Here is a 19,503-nt window from a genome sequence, read left to right as displayed (position 1 = left end):
GAGAAGGAGGAGGGGGAAAAAGGAGGAGGAGGAGGAGGAGAAGAAGGAGGAGGTTAAACAATGACTTGCCTGCTATAATTAAAATCCTATATCTTATGGAAATCAACCTGTAGCAAGGTGCCAACTGTGCATTAAAGACTTCAAAAGTCCTACTTCCTTTCACATGAACTGATCCATACTCTACATGACAAATCAATCAGCTGAGTTGACTGCCGGAAGGCGATGGATGCACTTCTGAAGGAAATACCATAAAGGAGTTGCTATTCCTTGGACATTGTCCATAGCTGCATGTTCTTGGGAAACTCCCAACTGGGCAAGGAGAAGGGATCAAGCAGGCTATGAGCCTTGAGTCTTTGTGGAATCCCAAGTGGCCTAAGACTGAACCTCACCCAAGTTTCATGGAACTTTCTCTGTTTATTCCCAAGGGGAGCAGCCTGAAGAGATTTTTGTACTATAGGCAATCTTCTTCTTCTTCTTCTTCTTCTTCTTCTTCTTCTTCTTCTTCTTCTTCTTCTTCTTCTTCTTCTTCTTCTTCTTCTTCTTCTTCTTCTTCTTCTTCTTCTTCTTCTTCTTCTTCTTCCTACTCCTACTCCTACTCCTACTCCTACTCCTACTCCTACTCCTACTCCTATCTTCTATATATATAAAAATGGCTGTGGGTATGTATGTTCCGGCATAACTCTGGAACGCCTTGAACAATTTCAACCAAACTTGGTACACAGATGACTTACTCTCTGGAAATGAATACCGTGGGGGTAAGACACCCCTAACCCCCCTCGGGGTGTGTGCTCTGTTAAGATACAGCCTGTTGTGCCCTAGAATGGCTTCTACCATACTGCTGTAAAATGGCTTTTACAGTACAGCACCGTGGAGTTGCCATGGTAACGGCTTCACAGTACTCCACAAGGGGGGTCCTTCTGGTAAGGGGGAAAATCCAACATTAGAAATTACATTTGGTCCGGACATTCCCCCCCTATAAATAAATACCCGGGCAAGACCGGGTTATTGGCTAGTATAGAATAAAGTAGTCAACTCAAACCTTTTACGTGTGGAACTGGTTGCTTGTACTTGTCATTTCTGCCTCCAAGCACCTCTGTTACGTCCTTGAGATCTATACTATGCCCACCTATAGTTAAGGATATCCAATCGCAGCTCCATAACTGTTTCCCACTGAAGTATTCTTTTTTTAATATTGTTCCAAGCTTATGCAAATGGATTGGATTGTGCCTTTCCACCAGTGATGGTGGGGTTGGAAAACAAAGCAGACGTTCTCTTAATTAGGGCCAGCTTCTTCCACTTTTTGTGCTGTCAGGATGTTCTTTTTTTCAGGCATTGTTTCCTTGCGTTCGGCCAGCTAATTAAAGAAGGGACATCAAGGAGAAGCAAGGAAATGATAGATCTGATACTGTTACTCCTTCCTTGCTTGCTTCCTTCCTTTCTTCTTTTTTTTCTCTTTCCTTAATGACAACACATTTTTCTCTCTCCTTTCAATTAGGGCCATAGCCATTAATGGATTACTCCGCAGAATTAATAGCTCCAATGCAGCTTAAAAGGAGAGAGGAGGAGGAGGAGGGGGTACTCATTTTAATTAGAAACAGAGACTGTGACCCCAGGTTGCCATCATGGAATTGCTATTGGCTATCCAGGAAAGTTCCTCCAGAGAAAATGAGTCCTCCGTCATCAGCCATTCCTTGCTTATTTTCCGGGCAACAAGGGGAGAATCTCAAAATTCTCAAACCAATTGACTCGGGCACCCCAGCAGAACCTAGGCATTAACTGGAAGCAAGTGCATTATTATTGGACACAGCTTCATAGGGAATACAAAAGGTACAATGGTCTCCAGATTTGACATCTGACTTGAGAAGAACAACATCTTTGAGAAGCCAAGAAGAAGCGCGATGGATCCAGAACTCCTGTTTGGGCAACCTGTTTCAAGAATGGGTCTTCTAAAAGGGATGGTGTCAGGATTCCAAACAGCACCCAAAAGTAAATCAGAGTCCAAGGCAAAGTATTGCTCAAAGTTCCAATTTATGAAGAGAGCCATGTTGGCACATCTGGGAAAACCCGAATCTGAAGGCTTCCCGGTTTCCGCCACCCAGTTGAAAGTTCAAGACCATGCCCCTACACCCACAAGTCCATCCCATGGTCCAATCTCCCACTGCCAGTTCCACCCATCCAGTTCCGGTCAGGTTCAGAGGTGCAGAGACAAAGGATGACCTTGGTTTTCTAGAAAGAATTTTGTTATGGCTACATAGCATCTCACTCCTTACAATTCCCCCTTCCATTTTCCCACAATAGAAAATGCATAGCAGAATAATAGAAAGTGTGGCAGGCCAGAGATCCAAAAGAAAAGATGGCTGCAGGCCTGACAGATGGAAAATGATGATTTCTTCTCCCACCCCAGGCCTCAATCAAAATTTGTTTAATACAGAAGATGCTGGTGGCCTGTCAGACCTGCCGCCCCAGTCAGCTCCCTCAGGAAAACAAGACTCTTGAATCCATGTGGATGAATCAAAAGAACTTTTATGGAGAGAGACGGGTTTGCGGAAATGGCAAAAATCTCAGCTTTCTTAAAAGGTCAGAAGCAGGAGAATTATATACAGGACTGGGTAAAATGGATTGATTATATACAGAATAAATATCAGATTAGGAAGTACTATGTAGCCTTTAGGTAAGAATGTTTAGATTGACAGATGAATAGAGTAAATAATACATGGGATGTTTGGAATTATTAGAGTGGTGTATAGCGGAAGTCAGGGGGGTGGGTTTGATTGGGAGGTGGGGGAGGGTTAGGGTGGAGGGTGGGGAAATATATATGTATAACTAATTTAGAGGATGGGATTAATGGGATATTGTTACTTTAAGAGAAATCTATATTATGATTTATATATGCCTAATTAATTTAGAAGATGGGGTTAATGGGCTATTGTTATTTTAAGAGAAACTTGTATTATATTGTATTATGATTGTTGGGAGGTGAGGGGGCATAATAACTGAATGAGAAATCTATTTTAAGATGGGGGAGGGGAGGGGGTACAGTATTTGTATGTGATCTATATTATATGTTGGGGGGGGTTGGGGGGGTAAAAAGGGGAAAAATCTGTTTGTATAAAACTTTTTCAATTAAAAAAAAGAGAGAGAGACTGAGAGAAAGTCAGGTGGAATCTGAGGTCCCCACGCAAAGCGTAAAGCAATTCTTTCAGTTCCCAATTTTAACCCCTCTGACCAGTCCACCAGCAGCCAATGCGCATCGCGAGAAGATGTTTTGAGAACGCTGAGGTGCCAGGCAGATAACAATTCGCTCTCAGGGAGCAGCGGCCTTGGAACTTGGCAAAAACCAGCTGGGAAGGGGTCCATCCCATCTTCGAAGACAGTCCTCCTCACTAATCCCCAAGCGAACCGGATAAGTGGAAAAATCCCAAGCACGCCGACCCCTCCCTCCTCAGCATAATGGCAGGATACCGGAGTACAATGGTGGACCTGACATGACCATTGTACAGCCATGGTCATTGGCTACTGGTAGACCTATTCTCTGTAAATCCAGCTTGGATGACACTTTGGTTGGTTTGTCCTAACATTCGGCATTGCTAGGTTGAAAAAATAATAATAGAGGGATGGATGCTAATATGGAGTTCTGCCTCTTTCCACTGACCCTCCATTCGATTATCCTCTTTCCTGGAATTTCTCTGATTTTTTTTTAAATGTGCAATTCTTTTGGTGTTGTGGCCTATCGGCTGTCAGCCCCTCCAGCAGCCAAATCAGAGGAGGAAGGAGGAGGCGTGGGAATCAGGATCAGCATCAAGGCAACCTGGGAGCTCTGAGGGGGAAGAGGGAATGGAGCTGTCAGAGAGAGAGAGAGAGAGAGAGAGAGAGAGAGAGAGAGAGCGGAGCCTAAGCTGTTTATCAGCCCTCAGATGGAGAGTCAACAGCCCCCAGTTCTGGAGGTGGCTGATGAGGAAGAGGAGGAACAGCTGGGTTCAGAGGACAGGCAGAGGAGAGGAGAGCAGTGGAAATCTATAGGCCGGTCCTTGGGACAGAAGAGCCACTGCTGCTAGTGAAACCTCACCCTAGCTCTGGGGTTAAAACACAAGGGAAGGAAATGAATAGATGCAGCAGACAACTATTCATCTCCCTGCCGGACAGACTTGTTATCCTGCAGTGAGCGAGAAACTTTTTGCGGGGCTGCCGGCATTCCTAATAAAGGAATCTTTTGAGTTCACACGAGAGGGTTTGTCGTGTTTGGAAAGCTGGGTCAGAACCATTGGGCTCTTAAAACCAACACCGTAACATTTCGATGGATAACAGAGCAACCCTTAATGAGAAACTACGAACATACATATATGCATGCACACACACAGGGACACCCGTGCCTCAGTTTTTCTCCGAAAGCAAACTTTGGCAACATGAGCTACGTATGTCTGAACTTTCCCCTCGCTTTTGGCAGGGACCCAGATGACATCAAGCGCAAGAACCATCAGCTGCTTCCCATTATCCACTCCGTATAAACCCGCAGAAGACACAAACGTTCCTCCTTCTCCCCCTCCTGCCCCAAACTTCGGAAAAGTGGGACCTTCTCAACGCATGACGATAGCTGAAGTTTGGCTCGTATAAAGCTGGGAACTAATGAAAACCAGCAGCTGGCCTAAGTGGACAGATTCTTTTCTCCATCCCAGCCGGGGCTAACATCGCATTCTCTTCCATCCTTACAAATGCAAAACAGGCGACTGGATTTCGGATGCACAATTGTTTTCCGGGTCTCCCAGATGTGGAGATTATGAGAAGTCAGAAGCAGCGCTTTGCTTCTTCGGTTGGGTTTAGATTTTTAGTATTTTGATAAGAAAGCACTGGTGGGAGATGCAGGCGTCAGTTCTTCTAATTCTTCTTTTTAACCAGTGCCGCCAAGTCCCTTGTCTGAAGTCAAGGAAAAGCTGCAGTCAGCCTTGATGGACCTATAACTTTGTGGGTCATCTAGTCCAACCCCCTGCCCAAGCAGGAGACCCTACACCATTTCTGACAAGGGCAGTCCAATCTCTTCTTTAAAATCTCAAATGATGAAGCTCTCACAATTTCCAAGGGCAACTTCTGTTCCATGGGTTGATTGTTCTCATTGTCAGAAAATTTCTCCTTATTTCTAGGTTGAATCTCTCTTTGACCAGTTTCCATCCATTATTCCTTGTCTGGCCTTCTGGTGTCTTGGAAAATAGCTTGACCCCCCCCCTCTGTGTCAGCCCCTCAAATATTGGAAGTCTGCTATCCTGTCTCCCCTGGTCCTTCTCTTCACTAGACTAGCCATGCCCAGTTCCTGCAACCGTTCATCGTAGGTTTTAGCCTCCAGAACTTCGATCATCTTAGATAGATTCAAATTAACAAGAGTTGGAAGGGACCTTGTAATTAATTAGCCCAACCACCCCCACCCAAGCAGGAGACCTTATACCATTTCTGACAGATGGCATTCCAGTCTCTTCTTGAAAGCCTCCAGGGATGAAGCTCCCACAACTTCTGAAGGCAACTTCTGTTCCATTGGTTGATTGTTCTCACTGTCAGAAAATGTCTCCTTATTTCCAGGTTGAATCTCTCCTTGTTCAGTTTCCATCCATTATGCCATAGAATAGAATAGAATGGAATGGAATAGAATAGAATAGAGAACAGAATGAAGTGGAATGGAATAGAATAGAATAGAATGGAATGGAATAGAATAACAGAGTTGGAAGGGACCTTGGAGGTCTTCTAGTCCAGCCCTACACCACTGGGCAGTTAACCCTACACCACTTTAGATGAATGGCTTGTCTGACCTTCAGGTGCTTTTGGAAATAGCATTGTGCATTCCCAGCTCAAACTGGACTTCAGAGTGGCAGCTATCTATCTCTTTTGAAGGTGGTGCCAGCACCATTCTGGCATTTTCATAGCGATGAATTGTTTGAGAATTTCCAGTTCTCATCATATTGAATTATCTAGTGCGCACAACACATTTAGCCAGATCAGGGAAAGACTTTGAGGCACATCGCGTTAAGCTTGGTTAGGTTCCTATTGGTTTTGTGGCTTAGTGTGGCTATGAATCCACCCACAGGGAGAACGATCCAGCAATGGATCAATTCGGTAACCGCATTAAACACAGAGCCAGCCAGCCAGCCAGCCAACCATATCCCTGCAAAGTAAAAGATTTTAAATCCAGAGGAATCTTATTTGTGGTTTCAGGCAACGGGGAGATCTGAAGTCAATTTCCCCTCCTCCAGTTGGAAATAATGTAAAGCAAACCAGACCAAATAGGAGCAAGAATTTGGGGGTGGGTTGGGGGGAAGGAGGAGGAGGAAAGGGTCTGATTCTCTTCTTATGGTCAATGAACAGAAGGTAGTCATTTATTTTGTAGTCTCAAAGTTGTGCTTTCTGGAATTTTTCTTTCCATGCTCGCCAACAGTGAGTTCATTTCATAGCTTGCTGGTTCAAACTGAATCAAAAGCAGACTTGCTCGGGGCCAAAGTTACTATTTATTGCAGCGGCAGCTACATAAGTTGGAGGTAGGCAGGGAAGGGCTTTGTTATTAGGTCGCAGCCACATGCTCCTTATGGCAAGACCTTCCTGGGTGCTGGAGTTGCCAAAGAATTCCTCTGATGTCTTCGGTGTGGCAAATTCACCATCTTTCCATAGACAGAAGAAAAGAGAAGAGAAAAGAGAAGAGAGGATAGGATAGGATAGAAATAAAAATAGACTAGAGGTTAGATTAGAATAAAATAAAATACAATAGAATAGAAATAAGAATAGAATAGAGATAAGAAAAGAAAAGAATAGAATAGAATAGAATAGAATAGAATAGAATAGAATTCTTTATTGGCCAAGTGTGATTGGACCAACAAGGAATTTGTCTTTGGTGCAGATGCTCTCAGTGTACATAAAAGACAAGATACCTTCGTCAAGAATCGTAAGGTACAATACTTAGTGATAGTCATAGGGTACAAATAAGCAATCAGGAAACGATCAATATCAATATAAATCGTAAGGATACAAGCAACAAAGTTACAGTCCTGCAGTCATAAGTGGGAGGAGATGGGTGCTAGGAACGATGAGAAGACTAATAGTAAAAGTAATGCAGACTTAGTGAATAGTTTGACAGCATTGAATGATTTTTTTGTTTAGCAGAGTGATGGCGTTTGGGGGAAAAAACTCTTCTTGTGTCTAGTTGTCTTGGTGTGCAGTGCCATATAGCGTCGTTTTGAGGGTAGGAGTTGAAACAATTTATGTCCAGGATGCAAGGGGTCTGTAGATATTTTCACAGCCCTCTTTTGGACTCCTGCAGTGTACAGGTCCTCAATGGAAGGCAGGATGGTAGGAATTGATGGAACATATTGTTGGTACCCAGCAGTAGCTCTACAAGTTGACTGTATGGAAGGCCTAAAGAAACAGCAACCTCGATCTAATCTTCCAAGAAGATGAGAATTGTAGATACTGAAGGTGTTTCTGCCCAGAATTCACTTCAACTCTCAAATTAGGTCAGACACTCATATGCCCAACCCAGTTCCCATTGAGTTGGATGGGACTTCCTTCTTAGTTATCTATACTATCCTTGTAGTCTTAGACTACTTCTTTGAGTTGCTTAGTTTCAGTTTTCATGAGGCCCCACTAGCCACCATTTTAGCATAAAAATGTTTCTAAGATGCTATCTAGATCCTTGGGCATGTTTAGTTTCTTGGCCATGCCGGAGGAACCGGTAGTAAAAGAAATTGAATTTCACCACTGGAGCATGGAGGGTGGGAGGGGTCTGTAGATACTTTCATGGCCCTCTTGTTGACTTGTGCAGTGTACAAGTCCACAATGAAAGGCCGGTTGGTAGTAATTATTTTGTATGCAAATAGCAATAGCACTTAGATTTTATACTGCTTCACAGTGCTTTACAGCCCTCTGTAAGTGGTTTACAGAGTCAGCATATTACTCCCAATAATTTGGGTCTTCATTTTACTGACCTTGGAAGGAGGGAAGGCTGAGTCAACCTTGAGCTGGTCAGGATCAAACAGGAAGGGAGGGAAGGAAGAAGGAAGGAAGGAAGGAAGGAAGGAAGGAAGGAAGGAAGGGCAATAGCAAGACTAGCAACACTTAGACTTATATATCGCTTCACAATGCTTTACAGCCCTCTCTAAGCAGTTTACAGATTCAGCCTCTTGCCCCCAACAATCTGAGTCCTCATTTTACCCACCTCGGAAGGACGGAAAGCTGAGTCAACCTTGAGCCAGTCAGGATCAAACAGAAAGGAAGGAAGGAAGGAAGGAAGGAAGGAAGGAAGGAAGGAAGGAAGGAAGGAAGGAAGGAAGGAAGGAGAATAGCAATAGCCCTTAGACTTATATACCACCTTACAGTGCTTTCCAGCCCTCTCTAAGCGGTTTACAGAATCAGCCTCTTGCCCACAACAATCTGGGTCCTCATTTTACCCACCTCGGAAGGACGGAAGGCTGAGTCAACCTTGAGCTGGTCAGAATAAAGCTGCTGGCAGTCGGCAGAGTTAGCCTGCAATGCTGCATTCTAATCAGTGGGAATGAATGAATGAATGAATGAATGAAGGAAGGAAGGAAGGAAGGAAGGAAGGAAGGAAGGAAGGAAGGAAGGAAGGAAGGAAGGAAGGAAGGAAGGTGGGTGTCAGGGTATTTGGCCTGCCAGAAGGGCAATAGCACTTAAGACTTCTATACTTCACAGTGCTTTTACAGCCCTCTCTAAGCGGTTTACAGAATCAGCCTCTTGCCCCCAACAATCTGGGTCCTCATTTTGCCCACCTTGGAAGGATGGAAGGCTGAGTCAACCGTGAGCCTGGTGAGATTCGAACTGCCAAATTGCAGGCAGCTGGCAGTCAGCAGAAGTAGCTTGCAGTACTTGCACTCTAACCACTATGCCACCGTGGCTCAGTAAACCACGCAATCTCTGATTACAAACCAGTAAATTATTCTCCTACCTGTCTTTTCTGATTTGGCCACCGAAACCCAGGTTAACAGAGAAAAACACATTCTTAGTGTTACAAGCAACCTTCTCTGTTGCTCCTGCCTCCTTCTTCTCATCTTGACAATCAAGCCCTCCCTCCTTCCTTATCTCCCCCTTCCCAAGTTCTCTCCGCTCTGCTAAATAGCCAGCAGGAGGAGCCCGCTGAATATTAGACAAGCACCAGTCCCCCATCCCCCCCCCCATGCAGCCCATTCTTCTCTTCTATTGCTGGGTCAAAATCCAACCAAGGGAAGCCTGAAAAATTGCAAGCAGGAACATCAAAACCTGAGAAACTGCCATTGCAGCCAAAGTCAACTTGAAGCAAAGAGATGGTTGCAATACGTTCTTGCGTGGGCAATTATGGGAGGTACTAGGTACTCTCATGTAACGCCTCTCCTGCGTGGGCTGCACTGGCTACCTGTGGCTTTTCGGGTGCATTTCAAGGTGTTGACTATCATCTTTAAAGCGCTCCATGGCATAGGACCTAGGTATTTGCGGGATCGCATCCTGCCCCATACATCCCTGCGGCCGATTCGCTCTCACAGGGAGGGACTCCTCCGGGTGCCGTCCACTAAGCAATGCCAGCGGGCGACGCCCAGGAGTAAGGCCTTCTCTGTGATGGGCCCGACCCTCTGGAATGACCTCCCCCCCGGATATTAGAATAACCACCGATCTCCGCTCCTTCCGTAAGAAGCTTAAGACCCACCTGTTCAGCTTAGCTGGCCTGGCCTAACTGTAGTTTTGTGTCCCTCTAGCCTGTATTTTAAATTGTTAGGGGTAGGTTTTTAGGTTGTTTTAATTTTTAATCATACTGTACAGCCTGGTATTTAACTTGATTTTACGAGTATCTAAGAATATTTAATTTTGTATACTGTTTTTATTGTGTGGTCTGTACACCGCCCCGAGTCCCTTCGGGGAGAGGGGGTGGTCTATAAATTTAATAAATATAATATATATAAATATAAATATTGGAAGATTGCTATCCTGTCTCCCCTGGTCCTCCTCTTCACTAGACTAGCCATACCCAGTTCCTGCAACCATTCATCATAGATAGATTCAAATTACCAGAGTTGGAAGGGACCTTGTAGGTCATCTGGTCCAATCCCCCACCCAAGCAGGAGACCCTACGCAATTCCTGACAGATGGCAGTCCAGTCTCTCTCTTCTGGAAAGCCTCCAGTGATGAAGCTCCCACAACTTCCGAAGGCAACTTCTGTTCCATGGGTTGATTGTTCTCCCTCTCAGGAAATTCTTCCTTATTTCCAGGTTGAATCTCTCCTTGTTCAGTTTCCATCCATTATTCCTTGTCTGGCCTTCAGATGCCTTGGGAAATAGCTTGACCCCTTCCTCTCTGTGGCAGCCCCTCAAATAATGGAAGACTATTCCCATGTCTCCCCTGGTCCTTCTCTTCACTAGACCAAAAATGCCCAGTTCCTGCAACTGTTCATTGTATGTTTTAGCCTCCAGTCCCCTCATCATCCTGGTTGCTCTTCTCTGCACTCTTTCTAGAGTCTCAACATGTTTGCTGCTATTTGCACTCTTTTTAGGGCAGTGAATCACTCGTGGACATTGCCAGAACACAATGGGGTCCCACTTTCCCATCTACTGATTGAGCCTGTTCCAAATCATGTCATTTGAAGCAGGCATGCAGGCAGGTGCCTCTGTTGGTAGGCATTTTTCATCTCTGTTACTTGGCGCCTGTTGTACCAAACTGCTCTGTTTGTTATAAAGCAGTCAGGCTGAATCCTCCTTTTATGGATTTAGCTAGTTGTTCAAAGTGCTTTTGGCTCCAGTTGTTCGGAAAAGGAAAAGATGATTCAGATGGTGGCAATCACTAACCGTAGTTCTACAAAAAGGAAAAGAAAAAAAAAACCCAAAATGAAAAAGAGATGAGAAAAAAAGCAGCAATGCCAGGAATTAATTCTGAAAGTTGAACACCCTCTCGTTTATCCCATGAGGTCCTGTTCAACTTTCAGAATTAATTCCTAGGATTAATTTCTGAGACGCTGTAAAAAGAGTGCAGAGAAGAGCAACCAGGATGATGAGGGGACTGGAGGCTAAAACCTACGATGAACAGTTGCAGGAACTGGGTATGTCTAGTTTAATGAAAAGAAGGACTAGGGGAGACATAAATAGCAGTCTTCCAATACTTGAGTGCTGCCACAGAGAGGAGGGGGCCAAGCAATTTTCCAAAGAACCTGAAGGCCAGACAAGAAATAATGGATGGAAACTGACTAAGGAGAGATTCAACCTCGAAATAAGGAGTCCTTCTGACAGAGGGAACCATCAACCCATGGAACAGAAGTTGCCTTCAGAAGTTGTGGGAGTTTCATCCCTGGAGGCTTTCAAGAAGAGACTGGACTGCCATCGGTCAGAAATGGTGTTGGGTCTCCTGCTTGGGTGGGGGTGGGGGTTGGACTAGATGACCTACAAGGTCCCTTCCAACTCCACTATTCTGTATTCAATGGAATAGAAGTTGCCTTCGGAAGTTGTGGGAGCTTCATCCCTGGAGGCTTTCAAGAAGAGACCGGACTGCCCTCTGTCAGAAATGGTGTAGGGTCTCCTGCTTGGGTGTGGGGTTGGACTAGATGACCTGCAAGGTACCTTCCAACTCAATTAATCTTCCATGTTTCCCTGAAATAAGACCCGGTCTTATTTTCTTTTGACCCCCGAAAAAAAGACTAGAGCTCCAATCTGGAGCTCTGTTATTGGCTTTCTGGAAGACTCTGATGACAAAATGGCATTCAGGGGCACCACAGGTGTCAACCTGTTTCTGAGCGGCAGGGGGCTTTCCGGAAGGCTCTGGTGATGGAATGGAGGCTGGGAGCGATGCAGGCGAGTGGCGGCAAGCAGCCACAGAAGATGTGGGCCGCAGAAGAAGGCGAGGTAGGTGTTGGGGTGTGCAAGGCCTGGTAAGTAGGCCAGCTCCACTCCCCCATCCCTACCGTAGCTTCATTTTTATCTAGCCCCACCCCCTGCATTCCACGGTGGGCGGGGTCTTAATGAGGGCTAATTCTTGGGGTAGGGCTTAATTTGAGCGCATGCGTTCCAAAACACGAGAGAGCTTCTTTTCGGGGTAGATCTTGTTTTAAGGCAAACACGGTAATAAATGTTTTCAAAAAGTAAGCTCTAGCTCATGAAAAGTGATGCTGTTTAATAAAAAGGGCTAGCATGAACAGGTGTGGCCAGAAATAAACACAGTGCTTCTTCTAAAATTTCTTAATCTCTCTGTTTCCAGAGCATCAAGCAATACCTCCAGTGGCCCTTCACTCCAGTAGATTTACTGCTTGGCTTGGACTGCGTAATCATCTATCTGCTTTCCCTTCCTCTCTTTCTAATTTGGCATCCTTCCAGAGAGCTCCCATCATCCTCCAGGCCTCTGAACTCCTTTCTCTCGGAGGAGAGAGGAAGCAATATGTTACTCAACATCTGCTCCGACGTGTAGTTGGCTGACCTCGGCATCACCTGCTGCAGATGTTGCTCCATCCAAGCATGGAAGGGAAAGACCAGAAAACGAAGGACACACTTTTTCTAAACCACCGTGTAATTTGACACACGTCCTTGGAGGGGGATGCCTGCATGCCTCTAAGCCAGCATTTGCTTTTATTGGGGTTTATTGAATCAGGAATGTCGCCTTGGGTTCAGGCCCCCTGCTAAACGCCAAGCCTTGGTTTAAAACCACATCGTTGCATCATAAAGTGTTGGAAGAGAGTGGGGATTTGTGGGGAGGAGGAGGAAGAGGAGGAGGAAGAGAACTATGGGGTCCTTGATGTTCTCTGAGCTTGCTTGTTTTTTTTTACAGATGTTTCATCGCCCAACTGGGTCTCCTCATTAGTGTTGTGGGAGCTTCATCCTTTCTGGGAGAGGGGCGGTCTAAAAATCTAAGAAATAAATACATCTAAGAAATAAATCCTTGAAAGCTTTCAAGAAGAGACTGGACAAGAAGCGAAATGGTATAAGGTCTCCTGCTTGGGTAGGGGTGATTGGGCCAATTAATTACAAGGTCCCTTCCATCTCTGTTAATTTGAATCTATCTAAGATGATCAAAGACCTGGGGACTAAAACATATGATGAACGGGTACAGGAACTGGGCATGGCTAGTCTAGTGAAGAGAAGGACCAGGGGAGACAGGATAGAAGTCTTCCAATATTTGAGGGATTGCCACAGAGAGGAAGGGGTCAAGCTATTTTCCAAGGCACCCGAAGGCCAGACAAGGAATAAGGGATGGAAACTGATCAAGAAGAGATGCAACCTGGAAATAAGGAGACACTTTCTGACAGCGAGAACAATCAACCCATGGAACAGAAGTTGCCTTCGGAAGTTGTGAGAGCTTCATCACTTGAGATTTTTAAGAAGAGATTGGACTGCCCTTCTCAGAAATGGTGTAGGGTCTCTGCTTGAGCAGGGGGTTGGACTAGAAGACCTACAAGGTCCCTTTCCAACTCTGTTATTACTCCATTCTGTTCACCACGGGACTACTCACCACAAAATAACTGGACTCCAGGCCCGTTCCTCTCTTAATATTATTAGTAATCTTATTCATCTTATTAATATTAATAAAATCCCAACCATTTTAATAAAGGTAAGAAAGGGAGGAAGAGGTCCATGGTCACCCTAACAATATTAAGAAAGAAAAGGGGTTTAGAGCAGGGGTCACCAACCTTTCGGACCTCAGGCGCCATTAAATTCATAATTTTAAATCCCGTGGACCACTAATATGAATTAGTGACGGGATGGGGTCCTTCAGGCACTTAGCTTGGCCGCCTGTTAGCGGAGAGAAGCACTCGGGGTCAATCCTAGGTTTGCTGTCCTTGGCAGCTAGGAATCTCAAATATAGCCAAGAATGAATGTTTAACCTGTGTGCTAGATCACCGCCCTGCAAACTCTTTGGAGGAGTCCGGCCGAAGTTTGGCGCACCCCTCACTGAAGCGCCTGGGCTCCCAGGGAGGGAGGAAGGGAAGGGCTGGAACTAATAAACAGGCAGCCAAGCTAAGTGCCTGAAGGACCCCATCCCGTCAGTGAGCGGGAGTAATTGCTTTTGGGAGTCGTATCCGGCCCAGGGGCCGTAGTTTGAGGATCCCTGATTTAGTGCAATATTTTAAAAAATGCAAAAATGCCAAGATTTTTCTGTGGACCGCCATCATTTTCTCATGGACTAGCAGTGGTCCACAGACCACCGGTTGGTGACTGCTGGTTTAGAGCACAGTTGTGTTGAGTTGTCTTGCAGCGAAAAGGCTGCATGAGTTGTCCCATTCCGAGTTTAGGAGCTATCCGGTTGCTAGCGAAGGGAACCAGACTCCATTTGGCGGTGCAAGCTTCTCCTTTCGATTCATAGCTTTCTTTTTATTTTTCCTTCATCGATGGAGCTTTCCCTCTGATGTTTTCCTCCTTTACACAGAGGCTTGGAAAGGCCTTGCAACCCCAGATGGATTTTCTCAGCAGACAAAGGATGCCAATGGGCTGGAGCTCAAAGCAACGTCAGGACAGTGGGTGGTGTTTCAAACGTCCCCGTTTGATCAGAGACAAAGGCAGGCCTTCTCCTTTCAAAGCCCTGACAAGTGAGCAGATATAAATTCCAGCGTTTCCCAGGAGGACGCTCTTTCTTACGGCGTGGCAGGATCACAAAAGTTTCACACTGCCCCGTGTTTGAAGGAGGGGGAAAACACACACACACACACACACACACAAAGCAAAGCAAAATGGAAAATTGACCTGTTTTAAAAATGAAAAAGAGAGGAAAAAAATCTGAAAGTGAAAAGTGAACTACAAATTCGTGAAATCTATCTATATATATATAAAAGGCAAATACCACTCACTCATCACAAAATCTCCAGAACTGTAAAGCCTACAAATTTGACTTTTGGCACGTATGTTTCACTTGGCTTCTAGGTGCTCACTAAGAAAGGATTTTTCGAAATGACCATCAGATCATTAGTATTTCTTATACAGTAATTAACACAGTTTGATGCTAAGGAGTTCTACTCCCCCTCCCCACCTGAAAAGAACTCTGTTCCAACTGCCAGTTGCCTTATATTAACATGCTCTGATGCTAAGGATTTAGAATTCTACTCCCCCTCCTCATCTGAAAAGAACTCTGTTCCAACTGACAGTTGCCTCACATTCTGTTACCTCAGTTCAAACTGGCAGACGTTCCACTCCTTCACTCAGGAGCGGTCTGGGTCTCCTTACAGTACTAAAAGTCAGTACCTCACCAAAATGTCTATGCCTTCCACCTATGGAAGTGCTTCCGGAGTCAAGGCAGTGTAAGCAATATTCCCTTATGTGTTTCAATCACTGACCACCACTGAGCCAACAGATTGAACTGGAGTGAACCGGATTTCTCCTGCATTGCCTGATCACATGGTTTTGTCGCGAAGCACGGGTATCCAGCTAGCAAATCATAAGTGAATGGCTGCCCGGTTTGCAGAGAACTCTTAAAATCAGTAAGAGAGAAGAATATTTGTAGCTCCTTGGTGCTCTCTGAGTTTGATGGTTTTCTTGCAGACATTTTATGACCCAACTAGGCAACATGATCGGTGCTAATAGGGAGTGGGGTTTGCTCTCTGTTTATATACAAGTGGCCTGCCCTATATAATATCAGACCAACAATCAAGCAGTAAACAATACCACAATCAAGGAACTATCAACTCAGTCAAATAATCAAACAGGACACAATCAAGTAACTATCAAGAAGAAAACACATCCACCAACATTGACAGACAAATCACTTGTATTTAGACAGAAAGCAACCCCCCTTCCCTTCTAGCACTGATCATGTTGCCTAGTTGGGTCATGAAACATCAGCAAGAAAATCACCAAGCTCACCAAGGACCCCACAGTCCTCCTCCTCCTCCTCCTCCTCCTCCTCCTCCTCCTCCTCCTCCTCCTCCTCCTCCTCCTCCTCCTCCTCCTCCTCCTCCTCATCCTTCACTCCAGAACCCATTCCCATCTATCACTGATGATGTAACTGTTGGTGTCAGGTTTCCAAACAGCACCCAAAATTAAATCAGAGTCCGAGGCAAAGTATTGCTCAAAGTTCCAATTTATTAAGAGAGTCATGTTGGCACATCTGGGAAAACCCGAATCTGAAAGCTTCCCGGTTTTCCTCACCTAGTTGAAAGTTCAAGATCTTGCCCCCACACCCACAAGTCCATCCCATGGTCCAATCTCCCACTGCCATGCTGGCAGCTTCCACCCATCCAGTTCCGGTCAGATGCAGAGACGCAGCGACAAAGGATGACCTTGGCTTTCTAGAAAGAATTTTGTTATGGCTACATATCATCTAACTCCATACAATCCCCCCTCCCATTTTCCCACAATAGAAAAATGAGTGGTAGAAGAATAGAAAATGTGGCAGGCCTGAGATCCAAAAGAAAAGATGGCTGCAGTCCTGACAGTTGGGTCATGAAACATCTGCAAGAAGATCACCAAGATCACTAAGGTCCCCACAGTCCTCCCCTCCCCCCTCCTCCCCCTCCCCCTCTTCCTCTCCCTTCCTGCATTGATGATGCTCTATAGTTGGGTAATGAAACACCTGCAAATTAACAACAAACTCAGAGAGCACCAAGGACCTCCTAATCTCTTGGAATTATCTGCCAAGGATTGGGAGTCACTCAACCTGCTTGGATCAGGGCTTGAAACAGTCCCACATGGACAGTGGTAGGACTTTGGGAAGTGGTGTCTGTGTTTGCAGAGGCTTATTGGAAAGAAGAGATTAAAGAATGCAGACGGAGAAGCTTTGCAAATCCACGCAGGGGGAGATGCTAAGAGGTTATCTGATGCAGCTTGAAAAGTGGGGAAGGAAAGGAAGGTCCAGGGCTGCATTTTCAGCACACAGCAAAGATGCCTACTCCTGTGATGTATGCAAGAGCCACTTAAAGAGATTCTCCCTCGGGGGAATCAATGTCCTCAAATCAAAGGTCAACAGAGGATACAATCACACAATGGAGCCTGTTGCCGATCCGGGCTTTCTCAACGTGACGATGAGCCTGAAGCTTTACGGAAAGTGCAACCTCTCCAGAAAGGAAGTGACCAAAGGCATCATGGGGAGTGTGGGAAGGAAACGAGCACAATTTCTTATATGGCATGCTTCGTATTATTAAAGAGAAAAGCATGCCATCAAAGTCAGGAAATGGTATAGAAGGGGGGCTGGCTGGCTGACAAATAAAGAATTTACCAAGGTGGATTTGATGCGTTTGGAATAAAAGCAAAGCTTTATTTACTCATACAGAATGGCTTGGGATAACCAAATTCCCTCGTTTGATCGTTGTAAGAGAGGAGAGGAGAGAGAGAAGAGGAGAAGGAAAGGAGAGGAGAGAGAGGAAAGGAGAGGAGGGGAGGGGAGAGGAGAGGAGAGGGGAGGAAGACTGAGAAAGAATGGAGAGGAGAATCAAGGGGAGGGGAGGGGAAGACTGGAAGGGAGAGGAAAGGAAAGGAGAGGAGAAGAGAAAAGAGGAGGGGATAGAGAGGAGAGGAGAGAGAGAAGAGGAGAAGGAAAGGAGAGGAGAGAGAGGAAAGGAGAGGAGGGGAGAGGAGAGGAGAGGAGAGGGGAGGAAGACTGAGAAAGAATGGAGAGGAGAATCAAGGGGAGGGGAGGGGAAGACTGGAAGGGAGAGGAAAGGAAAGGAGAGGAGAAGAGAAAAGAGGAGGGGATAGAGAGGAGATGTGAGGAGAGAGAGAAGAGGAGAGGGAAAGGAGAGGAGAGAGAGAAAAGGAGAGGAGGGGAGGGGAGAGCAGAGGAGAGGGGAGGAGAGGGGAGGAAGACTGAGAAAGAATGGAGAGGAGAATCAAGGGGAGGGGAGGGGAAGACTGGAAGGGAGAGGAGAGGAGAGCAGACCAGAGAAGGAGAGAAGAAGGAGAAGAGAAGGAAAGGAAAGGAAGAGAGGCGAGGAAAAGGAGAAGAGTAGAACAGGAAGTATCTCTGTCCAAGAGCCAATAGAGGCCTATATAGAGAAGCTCTTCAAAACTCAACGAAACTTCAACAGCTAAGAAATGGCGTGCATGCTGCCTCAATAAATCATCCCAACCCCTACCACTTGCTTTTTTGTCATTCTTTTCACTATTTGTCATTGACTTTGGGTAACCTTGTCTCTCTACAAAAACTGATCCAGGAGAGATTCAACCTGGAAATAAGGAGGAATCTCCTGTTCCCGTGATGGAACAGAAGTTGCCTTCGGAAGTTGTGAGAGCTTCATCCCTGAAGGCTTTCAAGAAGAGACTGGACTGCCATCTGTCAGGAACGGTGTAGGGCAGTGATGGCTAAGCTTTTTTCGATCATGTGCCAAAAGCAAGGGGGAGCACACCCATAATACTATGCGTGTGACCCCCCACACACTTTGGGTGCACTTTTTTTGCCCTCCCCAAGCTCCAGAGGCTTTATGGAAAACAGCCTCCTCTGCCCCCCCCCACCCCCCGCCCTCCCGCCCCCCGCCCCCCGCCTCCCCCGGAGATTCTCCATAGGTTTCAGGAGCTTCGCTGAAGCTTCCGGAGTACGGAAAACTGCCCCTTCAGGCAAACCGGAAGTCCATTCCCGAACTTCCGGTTTGCCCATAGGGCTGGTTTTTCACACTCTGGAGGCATCAAGGAAGCCTCCGGAGGGCAAAAAATGGCATTAAAAGAAGGGTGAAGTCAGCTGGCCAGCGAGCACATGCGTGCTGGAGCTTACAGGGTAACGCCTTGCGTGCCCTAAAAAATAGGCCATAGGTTCGCCATCAAGGGTGTAGGGTTTCCTGCTTGGGTGGCCGGGGGGGGGGGGGTTGGACTAGATGATCTACAAGGTCCCTTCCAACTCTGTTATCCTGTTCTTCCTTTGGAAAGCCCTGATCCATGAGAGTGCCCTGGATGGTTTGACAAACTTGGGAGCGGTCAGAGTGGGTGAGAAGGAAAAACAAAATCTCTCCAGACTTCAAGTCGTGAAACTCTTCTTGTTTTCTAATCGGGAGACCCTGCAAACCCTCCCTCTCCCCCCCCCCTCCCGCAACCTTGGAGTAATTAATTCTTGGACTGCCATGGCTGGGGAAATGGAATGAATGGAAGCCTGCAATTATGCAAATGGGACGAAGCTACACATGCCAAAAAAAAAAAAAGCACTGTCGCCCCAGCTGGAAGAGATTGGGGCAAGGATGGTTGAGGGAGGGGCGCACATTTGATGTTGGAGCAGCAAAAGCTTGGCGTTGGGACCCTGCCAAGATCCAACCTCTCCTTTCTTTGCCCAACCTTCTGCTCAAGCCAAGATCGCTTCGTGAAGGCTTCCGGGATGAGTCTGTGGGAGAAGAATGGGGGGGACTCTCCCGTTCGGTCCTCGTGGTTGACAGACTTGAGGATGGGAGGCCACAAAAAATAAAAATTTGGGAGAAGAATTTTTAAGTCGCCGAACTGGTTTGCGCTAATGGCTAAGCTAATATTATGGGTTGCTTACTTCGGCCTAGAAAGAGTTGAATAGATCCAGGCGAGCATGGGATGGATAAGCCACGATTGGTAGTTTAGGGCTCAGCTAAAGGAGCCCCTCCCCGTTCAAGAAATCCAAACGTGAATTCAATCAGATTGT

General features: G+C 46.0%; 1 protein-coding gene across 1 annotated transcript in view; it reads right to left on the bottom strand.

Annotated features, from left to right (window-relative positions):
• Window positions 1–19,503, bottom strand: part of LOC309399054 (transmembrane protein 132C-like) — a gene marked incomplete at its 5' end in the record, with an annotated part of 191,604 nt that overhangs the window by 90,373 nt on the left and 81,728 nt on the right. The window lies entirely within an intron of this gene.

The sequence above is a fragment of the Natrix helvetica genome, assembly GCF_964273705.1.
Source record: "Natrix helvetica genome assembly, chromosome: 14".
Lineage (NCBI taxonomy): Eukaryota > Metazoa > Chordata > Lepidosauria > Squamata > Natricidae > Natrix > Natrix helvetica.
The sequence above is the reverse complement of the archived record's forward strand: the minus strand, read 5'-3'. Positions and strand labels throughout refer to the sequence as shown.